At 40.3% G+C, this 11,718-nt stretch overlaps 1 pseudogene; it reads right to left on the bottom strand.

The window, feature by feature from the left end:
• Positions 1 to 8,042: 8,042 nt before the first annotated feature.
• On the bottom strand, positions 8,043 to 11,379 carry LOC132020280 (large ribosomal subunit protein eL37-like; annotated as a pseudogene).
• Positions 11,380 to 11,718: the final 339 nt, after the last annotated feature.

Genomic DNA, 11,718 nt, shown 5'->3' with positions numbered 1-11,718 from the left:
CTCCCCCCACCCCTTCAAAACCCTCAGATTGTTTTTCAGTCCATAGTCTCTTATGGTTCATTTCCCCCTCCAATTTCTCCCCAACTCCCTTCTCCTTTTATGGCTTAATCACAGACATAAGAGGCATCTTCAAAGAGAGTTTAAAAGCCATAGTCCTCTTAACATGCAGCATCACTCACAAAGATGACCAAAAGAAAGGAAGACCTGGGCAATTTTGGTAAGAGCAGACAAGAGTCAGTAGGACATTTCTGCAAATGGGGTGAAATCCACATTTCATTAAGTATTTCTTTTCTTTTTCTTTTTTTAAATATTTATTTATTTATTTGAGAGAGAGAGAGAGAGCTCAAGGGCACAAGCAGGGGGAGTGGCAGGCAGAGGAAGAAGCAGGATCCCCACTGAACAGGATTCCAGTGGGGACTCAATCCTGGGACCCTGGCATCATGACCTGAACCAAAGACAGATGCTTAACTGACTGAGCCACCCAGGTGTCTAAACATATTCTTGGGACCTCAAACCTGGCTGTTAAGCTGCCTTCACACAAAAGAGCTGGCAACATGGATGCCCCAACAGAGACAAAGCCAAGCCAAGTTCTCAGGACAGAAAATGAAACAAACAAGAAAAGAGTAGGGTCCTTGGTAGGGAAAAGATTGATAACTAATGGGCACTGAGGAAACAAATCACTAGAATCTGAATTTGGAAAGGAAGAGATAAGCGAAGTTTACTTTTCTTTCTTGACCAGGCACTCTGGACAGAGATCCAGAAAGCTGACTTTAGTAAGAATTCTTGCTCTTTGCCAGCTTCTGCTAGTTTTCCCAGGATCCCATCTGCAGGTTCCAGAAGGACTGGGGTGTCCCAGCAGGTCCCATCTGGATCATCAGAAACTGTAGAGGAGGGAAAATAATTTTTCCTCTACCCTTATGAGTTCTTGGCTGAGACTCCTTTTTCTCTAGGGCACCTTATAAATGGATAAATTTATCTAGGTTAAAAGTCTCCCACTTCCATTGTAATTCAAGACTATCTTTCGTAAGTTTAACCCATTTGTCCAGACAAACTTAAGTTCTGGGTTCATAATTTATGTATTTATAATTAGCTGGGATCCTGGACTCTTTGGACTTGGAAGCACCTCTCTCTCTTTTCCTTAAAAGAAATTTTATTTACCTGAGGTCTCACACTGGACCAGTCTGGTTTAGGTAAGACCCAATCTGATTTAAGTTGGACCCAATCCAACAAAAGGAATGCTCAAATAAAGTCTGGGGGCTCATAATGCAAAATTGTACAGCTCATATATTTTAGAGGGACTTACTTATGACCCCCAAATGGAGAAAGAAAGCAGTAAGCACAATGAACTCTGTGTGTGCCTATGCACATTTACTGATCATTGCTCCCAGGGGTCGGGGAAAAGAGAATCCCACTACTGACACCAGAATTGTAAAAAGATTAACAGAGGCTTATTAATAATTCTGAGAATATGTTTGAACAAAAATTGACTCAAATTGGCCAAACCAGAAATGATTAGGAGCACTCCACCAACAGGAAGTAGGGGAAAGACTTTTGTAGTGAAGACAGAAAACAAAGCCAGGAAATTGATTGGCTGTAGGTTTAGCTGTTGTATTATTTGGGAAAGACTAATTGACTGTTGGTGATTGATTGTCCTTAGGTTTTAATTTCTTAACCTCGAGGCATTACAAGCTCAGATTTTGGTTTGCTTACATAGATTACTAAGGCATTAAAGCACTTCAGTGTAATGGTCTCCTTGCTTAATTAAATTAACAGGGGATTAGGACAGAAACACAGGGTCCATTGGTAGAAAGAAATTTGAGTTTCTCACTCAAATCAAATCTTCAGCCAAGCCTCCTCATCCTTAGAGGCACCATCTCCCTCTTTTTCCTCTCAGTCTTTTGGTCAGAGTCTTCTGCTCACATTCATCCATGTTGAGGTTGTACCTCTCTTCCCTTCAAATTCTGGTGTATTTATTATTTCCCGAAATCCTTCCCCAAATACAGCACAGCAAATTTTCCAGGAGAAAGTCTTACAGGAGAGAAATTATCTGGTAATAACTAATAACTCATTTTCTGAGAAGATTGTGTAGAGCTAATGCTATTTGATTCATGGGCACATAAAGTAGATCATAAAAGGGTTGAGTTAAGGTGCTATGAGTCAAGCAAAAGAGGTGCCAATTGCGTGTGACCTCTACTGAGATGACAGTGGCCTAATTTGGTGCTCCCTGGGAACTTCAAAACACACCTTAGCCTTTCCTTCCCAAGCACTCATTGTATACCCAATCATGGAATGTGCATCTTCCTCAAAGGCACAATAAAAAAACAGTGAGTGTATCCCCTAAACTATAAGCAGCTCTCTTATAAATGTGTTTCTTCTGATGAAGAGGAGGAAGATAGACACTCACTGAATACTTTCCATGGGACAGGTACTTTTCTAAGACTTTTATATACATTATCTCATTAAATCATCACAACAAGTTTATAAAAGAAGTACTATTATTATCTCCATTTTACAGATAATAAAACTTAAGTAAGGAGAAATAAAGTTTCCCAAAGTTACACAGCTTGGAAGATTAAAACCCATATTTCCTGGGTTTTAACACCATTCTTAATACTAGCATACAGGTCAATGCTAGCCTCACTGTGGGGTCCACCTTTTTTCAGTCACAGGCTCTCTGTGGGTGCCTCAGTCTATCATACTGATTGCAAATTAAGGTCTATGAAAATTTGTTGAGAGAACCAGGTTTCACTCATCACAGAAGCTTGTTCTCAGGGGGCACTGGAGAAAGGAGAGGTAACCACCTCTTCCTATCTAAAACTCTGAAAAGTATCTGGCATTCAGAGACTTCTCCTGCCATTTTAATTCCCCATATACTCTTGCCTGGTTTGGGCCAATCAACTGAAGAGGACCAGTTTTCCTAAACTCTACCTCCCTTCTGTGGAAGCAAACAGCTTTTTCTTATTCCTCCTTTCTCACCAGCCTCACCTTTGGGAAGAAGTTTGGAAAGTGTTTGATTTCAGCAGGGTTAAGGTTTGCACAGGGAGAGATGCTCATTCTTTCTTCTGGCCGCACTTGTGCTAAGTAGATCAGCTCCACTTTTCCTCAGCCTTTGAGGGCAGATTCCTTTGTAACAAAGTCTGTAAACTTACTATAAGGATAGTCAGCTTTCCCTAGCTTTCTCACAATACTTAGGAGGTTTGCCTACTATATTCTCTGGATTTAAGCCCTTGGAACCAACTCTCAAGCACCTTCAACCGCAGCCACTGACACATTTAATTGAGAGGGCTAATGGCCTCCTCAGATTGACCTCCTCAGACATTCCGTAGATCATGTTATTTTCTCAGCTCCCTGCTATCTCAAGATTAGCTTTATCAAGGGGAGAACTGTCTTTTCTCTTGAGATGGAAATTGTCTCTCCTAAAAACACTCTTAGTTTCTGGTGATCATTTCCATCACAAGCTAAACGGCCTTCCCTTAGCTCTATCATCTGCTCCAACATGTTAAACCATGCCTCAAATGGCATGTCCAGCTTTGGAGAATAATTTTAACCTTGTATCCAGGATTCTGACAATACTGCTCCTCCATCTTCAAGGAGAGATTTAATTTTTAACATTTTCCTCTGAAATGAAAGTCTTATATTCATGACCCACCAAAGGGTATTCTTGAAACAATTGTTGAGCAGAGTGGTATTTATCCTAATTTTTCATCTTCTTCTGGAAATCAACTGGAAACATTATAATACCCCCTCACTTTCCTCCTGACCTCACCCCAGAATGGGGAAGTTTCTAAAGATCTTAGGTCTGAGGGGACAAGGGGAATAAATGGTTACCAGAACCCAACCCAGAGAGATTAACTATAAGGGAAGACCACCAGGGTGCCTAGGTGGCTCAGTTAGTTAAATAAGTATCTGGCTTTGGCTCAGGTAATGATCCCAGAGTCCTGGGATCAAGTCCAGCATTGGGCTCCCTGCCTGTGGGGAATCTGTTTCTCCCTCTCTCATGCTCTCTTTATCTCTCAAATAAATAAGCAAAATATTAAAAAAAAATTAGAGAGGGTCACCAAGTGGAATCTGCTTTCTTCAGTAAAGGGACCCAGTCAACCCATAAGAAGGGATCCTTGGAAGTAAATACCCCAGTTCATTCTCTTTTGATCTCCTCTGATCTCTGATCTCTTGCCCATGTCTCCCAATGACTGGACACAAATGGAATCCAGGGGCAAAGATGTCTACAGAAGATGCCTGGAAATGTTAGCCCCTGAAGCACGGAACAGGGAAGAGAAAGGTAGAGAATGGATCTAAGGGACAAACAAAACTATAAGTAATTTTGCTTAAAGAACCTATCCCATCAAAGTTGTAAAGAAATTCAGTCATTAGTGGAATTCATACAGAAGTTAATATATTAATCTTCTTTCCCTTCCTGCCTGCCTGCCTTCATCCCAGCTAAGACCTTTACTGCATAGGGCAAACTAGTCTACCTTGTATTTGTGGTTGAATCTGAGATGGGCATTATCCAAACTTGCAAGAATGTCCAACAGCTGGGACTGAATTATAGCATTTATGGGAGTTATTACCAGAGTTGAGAACACAGAGGAACGTGATACTACTACCCAAATGTGTACACCATGCAGAGAGCCTCCACAATACAAAGCCCTTCCAGATGCTAGGGGGAGCAGATCCCAGTCCCAGTAACTACAGTGTGCTACTGTCCCCTTCCCAAGCTTGAGAATCTTCTTGCCGTGGCCCCTGCTTTTGCGTAACTTTTTACAAGGACACTAGCTCCTCTTCCACTCAAAACACCTTCACATATTATCTTTAGTGGATTTGGGTTTTTATAAAATAAAGAGAAGGCTTCTTTTTTTTTTTTTTTTTAAAGATTTTATTTATTTATTTGACAGAGAGAGATTACAAGTAGGCAGAGAGGCAGGCAGAGAGAGAGGTGAGGAAGCAGGCTCCCTGCTGAGCAGAGAGCCCGATGTGGGACTCGATCCCAGGACCCTGAGATCATGACCTGAGCTGAAGGCAGTGGCTTAACCCACTGAGCCACCCAGGCGCCCAAGAGAAGGCTTCTTGAGTCAGCTTCTTTCGTCAGTCTTGCAGACTACTACCTACCAAAATCTTAGCTTTCTTCCTGAAACTAGGAAGAAGAAAACCACAGGGAAAAAAAAAAATGGTTAGTTAGAATTCTCTCTGATTCTTCTATTGCAACATAAATAACATACAGCTTGACTTATAGAAATCATACTGGAAATTTAAATTGTGTTGGGGTACTATAGAAGGGGAAATTGAGATGAATCCTAACATGTAAGACAGAAACCAGAAAAAGATATGTAAGTGAAGGAAATCAATATATAAAAAGACAGAAAAATGGCCATAGCCTAGTCACTGAATTCACTCCTCATATATTCTTTCCCTCTTCTCATTTTGCTTCCATGTGTCTGAGTCTCTGAGTGTGATAGAAATGGAGGGATGTGGGATGATACGAGTAACCATATAGTGATACGGCTTCATGTACCATTTTTAAACAAACTTGCCTCTCTGAATGAATGTCAGGTTACTTTTTGGAGCTGGTAGCCTCACATAATCTATATGGATAAGAGCTAGAGGGAATATCACTGCAGAACTGAAGAGATGGTTCTGGCTTTAGACCTTGAAAGACCTGAGTATGAATTTCTGTTCTATGATGCACAAGCTCTACGACCACTCTAAGTTTTGATTTCTTCATCTTCATTTGCAAAATTAGGATAATAATACCAACCTTGCAGAGCGGATGCAAGAATTAGAGATGATGAATACGAGGCCCTGTTTAGTTCCTAGACCATGATAGATAGCAAATAAATGATGCCTCTTATTAGTATTTGAGCAATTGTGCCCCGGTCATTACTATAGACGACAAATGAATGGCAAAAGGAGGGGCACCCGGGTGGCTCCGGTCAGTTAAGCATGTGCCTTTGGCTCAGGTTATGATATCAGGGTCCTGGGGTGGAGCCCCGCAATGGGCTCTCTGCTCAGTGGGGAGTCTGCTTCTCCCTCTCCTTCGGTGCTCTCTCTTGCTCTTTCTCAAGTAAATAAATAAAATCTTCAAAAAAATGGCAAAGAGAAAGGGTCAGCTGAAGAGAATAAAAAGTCTCTAACTAGGAGCTATTTCTCTCTCTCTCTCTCTCTCTCTCTCTTTTATTTTTTGTTTGTTTGTTTGTTTGTTTGAGGGATCCTGATCACAAAACTTGCTCTCAATATGAGTTTGGTCCTCATCTGGAGGAACAGGCATCAGTAATCTCAATTTAGCATTTTCTTGACAGACTTGTATTTTAAAGACACTGTGGCCTATTTCTGAAGGTATGTACAGCTTGCTTAAGAGTTTCAGCCATAATAGAGGTCAAGAAAGTGCCAGCTAATCTTAAGAGACTAGAATAGATTGCGATCAGAAACTCAGGTTAAGGTGTGCCCAGTTATACTTGCTGAGCAGCCATAACGCATCTTGTTTTCTGAGCTAAAATGAAGGGTCAAGTGATGGGGTGAAGTGGGCATTGCCCACCAGAGAAGATTCCCACTCTTGTAAAATCTGGGTTAAAAATAGCAATTAAACACAACACTGTGGGTCTTTCACAGTAAGTCAAGACTCTCTCCAACTACCAAGCAACCTCCTGCCTACAAAGATTGTTTCTGGAACCTTCCCAAATAGGAACACCTCAAAGTCATTTTGTCACGTGATGGAATTTCTCACCGTCTCAGGGTTAGATGCTATTAAACTGAGTTCCTTCTTGGTACGATTTCACTTGTGTTCTTTTGATTTACTCTTGTTAGAGATAACAAAATAGCTGGCTAGCATTTTTATACATTAGTAAAATTCAAGTAAATGGTCATTCTTCAATTTCATAGGCCCCAGTAGTGGGTTCCTTTAGAAGTCAGATTTCATATGTTAACTTTAGGACAATATTTAATTTCATTATAGTTATAGATTATGAACCTTGGCTCTGAATAAAATCTCCTAAAATTAACATACAGGAGAATAAGAGTAGCCATAGTTAAACAGCATAATACATGTCTTTACTATCATCTCGAAGCCATGTTTTGAGCACAGTGGGATTTTTTTTCACAGTGGCAGAGTAATAATAATTATAATACATTTACATACACACATATGCAAACCATCACCCCAACAACCACCAAAACAAAGTAACCTGCTCAGAAAACAAACAAAATCACTCCACTTAATTCCTGCAATCTTGGTTTTAAAAATTAGCCTACCTGAATTTGTGTTTCTTGTAGATATTATATAACTCTGAGTCTTTTTCATTTTCCATGTAAACTCTCACTGTGAGGACTCCTAGTGTGGTGTAACTTTAAATTCAAGAACATCTGCTTTCATCTTTAAAAACTCTTAAATTGCAGGATGCCTGGGTGGCTCAGTCAGTTAAGCAACTGACTCGATTTTGGCTCAGGTCAGGATCTTATGGGGTGAGATCGAGCCCTGCTTGGGGCTCCTGCCCAGTGGGGAGTCTGCTTAAGATATTCCCTCTTCCTCTCCCTTTGTCTCCTCCCTGATCTCGCATGTGCACTCTCTCTCTCTCACAAAATAAGTAAATGAAATCTTCAAAACAATTTATTATTTTTTTATGAACATATCATGTATTATTTGTTTCAGGGGTACAGTCTGTGATTCATCAGTCTGATACAATTCACAGTACTCACCATAAGACATTTCCTCCCCAATGTCCATCATCCAGCCACCCCATTCTTCCCATACCCTTCCACTCCAGCACTCAAAACAATTTTTAAAAAAACTCTGAAATTGCTGCATCCTTTTTAAGGTTTATTCTTATTTATTTTAAAGATTTTATTTATTTATTAGAGAGAGAGCAAGAGAGATCACAAAGGGAGAGGAAGAAGAAGACTCGCTGTTGAGTAGGTAGCCCAATGCCCGTCTCCATCCCAGGACCCTGAGTTCATGACCCCAGTTGAGTGGGGAGGCAGACGCTTAACTAACTGAACCACCAAGGCTTCTCTTAAACCAGAACATTCATCGTGTGACTAAATCCTGGAAATCCTTAAGATGAACTGGATACTCTGACAGCTGGCCTCTTGGTTTTGGGTGTTGTTCCTTCGTGGAATTCAGGTCTGAATCTGTGGTATACAATTTTTAGGTGCCTCACCCCACCAGCCAAGTGGTATTTTAGCTTTGGCACTCCAGTTACCCTTTATCTTTCACTTGTCAGCATAGCTGCATGTGCTGCTGGTGACTTATAAAGGTGACAGGCCTTAGATCCACAGTGGCGACACAACGAGGGCGTCTTATTGTGATGCTTTCTAAATGATGAAGTCCGCTTCGTCCTCTCCTTTCTGCTGCCGAGACCAAAGACTAAGATCGCTCCACCTCTAACAGTGAAACTACCCTCTTATGCGTCGCTTCTTTTCAAGTTAAATGGCATAATAAGTCAAAGAGAAGAAAAAGCTGCCTTGTTGAGAGTCAAGAGGTTGAAAACCACTGTCAGTTGTCTAACCAGGAATGCAAATAAAGGAAAGAGTATTTTACTAAAAGAATTTTTGAAAATATATTTCATGTCTCACAAGAACAGCAGTAGGTGGATGTGTTTCTGGGAATTTGCAACAAGCTTATATGTAATTGTAAATCGTAGTTAAATACAATCTAGTTAGGACACAGGTAACCCATCATAATACTGATTTTTGTTCAAACTCAATGGTGACAAAATGACTTTCAGTTACCTCTGTTTGGGGAGGTTCTAAAGACAATGTTTGTGAGCAGGAAGTTGGTGGTGGAATAGAGTCTTGACTTATTGTGAAAGGATGTGTTTAACTGGGATTCTATGACCAGGATTTGACAGGAGCGGGAGTCTGCTCTGGGGGGTGATGTGTACTTTACTTATCACTTGACTCTTATAGCTTAGACTCAAATTCCCCAACATCCTCTATTTAGACCAACAGTGACAGGTGCAAAGAATTCAGGTGAAGGAAGAATAAAAAGAAGAGGACTAGATGGGGCACCTGGCTGTTTCAGCTGGGAGAGCATGTAACTCTTGATCTTGTGGTTGGGAGTTTGAGCCCCACACTGGGCATAGAGATTACTTAGGGGGGTGGGTGGAAAGGACTACAAATAGTTTTCTCAGAGTGCAGTGAGATTTCTAGAGATCTAAACACTTGAAAGAGCTAGATATTACTCTGTTTAGTTCCAAGTGTAAAAATAAGTACACATTCATATTATCCTAGCAAATATTGCTACTTTATACTGAGTTTTTTCTTCAACATGGTGAACTCATCATATGGAAGTCAAAAGTCTGATGGTACTTAGTTAATATTAGTCTTTCTCTCTTGCAGTTTTATTAGGAGCTACTTTTTCCCCTTACCCTTACAAGTTTCCTCCTTCTCAGTTTCTATTCCAAAGTTCCCATATTCAGGGAATATCACAGTCAAATTGAACAAGCGTCCCCAAAACCAAAATATGTCACTACGGGAAGCAGTTACAGTTGCTAACAGAGTCTGACCGAGAGGAAGAGTTCATATTAAAGAGGAGAAAAGAATTTTGAAGAGCAAAAATTGAGGAAGAGATCTATTAGATGCTTTCCCTCTTCTCTTTTCTGGTTAAGGATTTATTTCCCAGAATTATCATATCCACCAAGAAAGGAAAGAAGGAAGAGAAAGGAAGGAAGGAAGAAAGGAAGGAGGGGAGGAAGGAAGGAAGGGAGAAAAGAGAAAGAAATGAAGGAAAGAAGGAGGCAGGAGGGAGGAAGGAAGGGAGGGAAAGAAAAAAGAGACACCCATAAGGCATTAGATTTCCCAGAGTTAGGATTAGGTATCCAATTAGATTTAATTTTTGAACAGGAACAAGTAAAGATATAAATGAAAGTACTGAAGAAGATGAAAAGGAATAGGGAAAGTGGATTAGAACAGGAAAAAAAAAAGTAATCTGCATAGAAAGAGACAGAAGAAAGCTTTTTCAGGAAGAGGAGAATTATGCATTGTTTTAGAGAGTCAGTTCCAAATGCTATAAACTGTAATTGCACACAGCTGTTTGGTTTCCTCTCCAGGGGTCCTGGAAAGATGACTATCTTCTAGTGGCCAGAGAGCCTTGCACAGCTGATTCTTTCTCTCTCTCTCTCTCTTTTTAAAGTAAGCTCCAAACCCAATGTGTGGCTTGTACGCACAATGGGAAGATCCAGAATTGTACGCTTTACTGACTGAGCCAGCCAGGTGCCCATCAGTTGATTCTATTTCTGAGGTGAGTTCAGAGTGTTTACAGATTTCTGTACGTTTCTTACATTCTACCAGATTCCAATTCTTATAAGCTTAATCAAAGAGAAGTTCGGGCGCTGGGGTGGCTCAGTGGGTTAAAGTCTCTGCCTTCAGCTCAGATCATGATCCCAGGGTGCTGGGATCGAGCCCCCGCATCTGGCTCTCCGCCTGCCTCTCTGCCTGTTTGTGATCTCTGTCAAAGTCAGTAACACTGTCATACCACTAATCAGAATCATGGAATTATGATTCATGTAAGTTCTTTGGGTATTATGTCATAGGGAAGCTCATGTGAGCCTGACACCTAAACTTATCTTAATGGGTTACCACAGATAGATGTGTGTTCAGATTTCAAGGCTCGGACATTTTCACAATGGGCTTGTGGAGAATTACTCAGGCTAAACTTCTCCTTGTCTAGGAGCATCTGGCTGGCTCAGTTGCAAGAACATGTGACTTTTGAGTTCAGGGTTGTGAGTTTGAGCCCCATGTTGGATGTAAACATTAGTTAAAAAAAAAAAAAAAAAAGAAAGAAAAGAAAAGCTTAAAAAATTAAACTTCTTCTTGTCTAGAATATTTGTATAGCTCAGTGTGGTAGCCACTAGCCTCACAGAGCACTTTAAATGTGGCAAGTCCAAACTGAGAGGTGCTGTAAGTTTAAAATACACATCAGAGTTTAAAAACAGTATCCAAAGAAAAAAATGTAAAACAGATAATTAATAACGGTTATGTGTTGAAATGATAATATGTATTTTGGATATATCAGGTTAAGGAAAATATATTAAAATCAGTTTAATCTGTTTCTTTTTACTTGATTGTTGTGGCTGGCAGAAATTTTTAAATTACACATATGTCTCATATTTGGGGCTCAAGTTGTATTTCAGTTATGCAGCTCCTTTAATACAGGGAATATTCTGGTCTTGATTTGCATGATATCTTTAGCACCTAATGTGAATGTATAATAACGTGCTGAATGCGTTATTCAACAGTGAGTGAGTGCCAAACAGACTTACAGTCAAGCTATCTCCTCCCCTGGAAGGAGAAGAACATTGCTGAAGACCATGACTAGTCTTTTGCTCTCTTACTTCTGTATTTTTTATTCCAAACAGACCATTTGCTCACCTCGGTTGTTTTAGCATCCATCAGGTTTAGAAGAGCACTGTTTTTCAATCTCAGATATGCTAATATATCAGTGCTTACATACTTTAAAGCTCTAGTTCTCTGAATGGCTTAAACTCTCCTTAATCTCTGTGAATCAACTGTATTTTCCTCCCTAGGGTGATATGCTGGATAGTCTCTGGGCAACTCAACATCTCCCTTAGCCTCTTCAAAGGCAGTACTGTATTTCCCAGAAGTTCCTTCTCTGTATGGTTCCAGGTTGGAATCTATCAATGAGACTAGTTCAAGATTTAGTTCAAGATCTAGAAGGCAGAATAGAAGGATGTCATTGTTTTCCAGTTAGTTATAGGAAGATACCTGGAC

This window comes from Mustela nigripes, chromosome 6, assembly GCF_022355385.1.
Source record: "Mustela nigripes isolate SB6536 chromosome 6, MUSNIG.SB6536, whole genome shotgun sequence".
Lineage (NCBI taxonomy): Eukaryota > Metazoa > Chordata > Mammalia > Carnivora > Mustelidae > Mustela > Mustela nigripes.
This window is presented reverse-complemented; position numbering and strand designations above follow the sequence as displayed.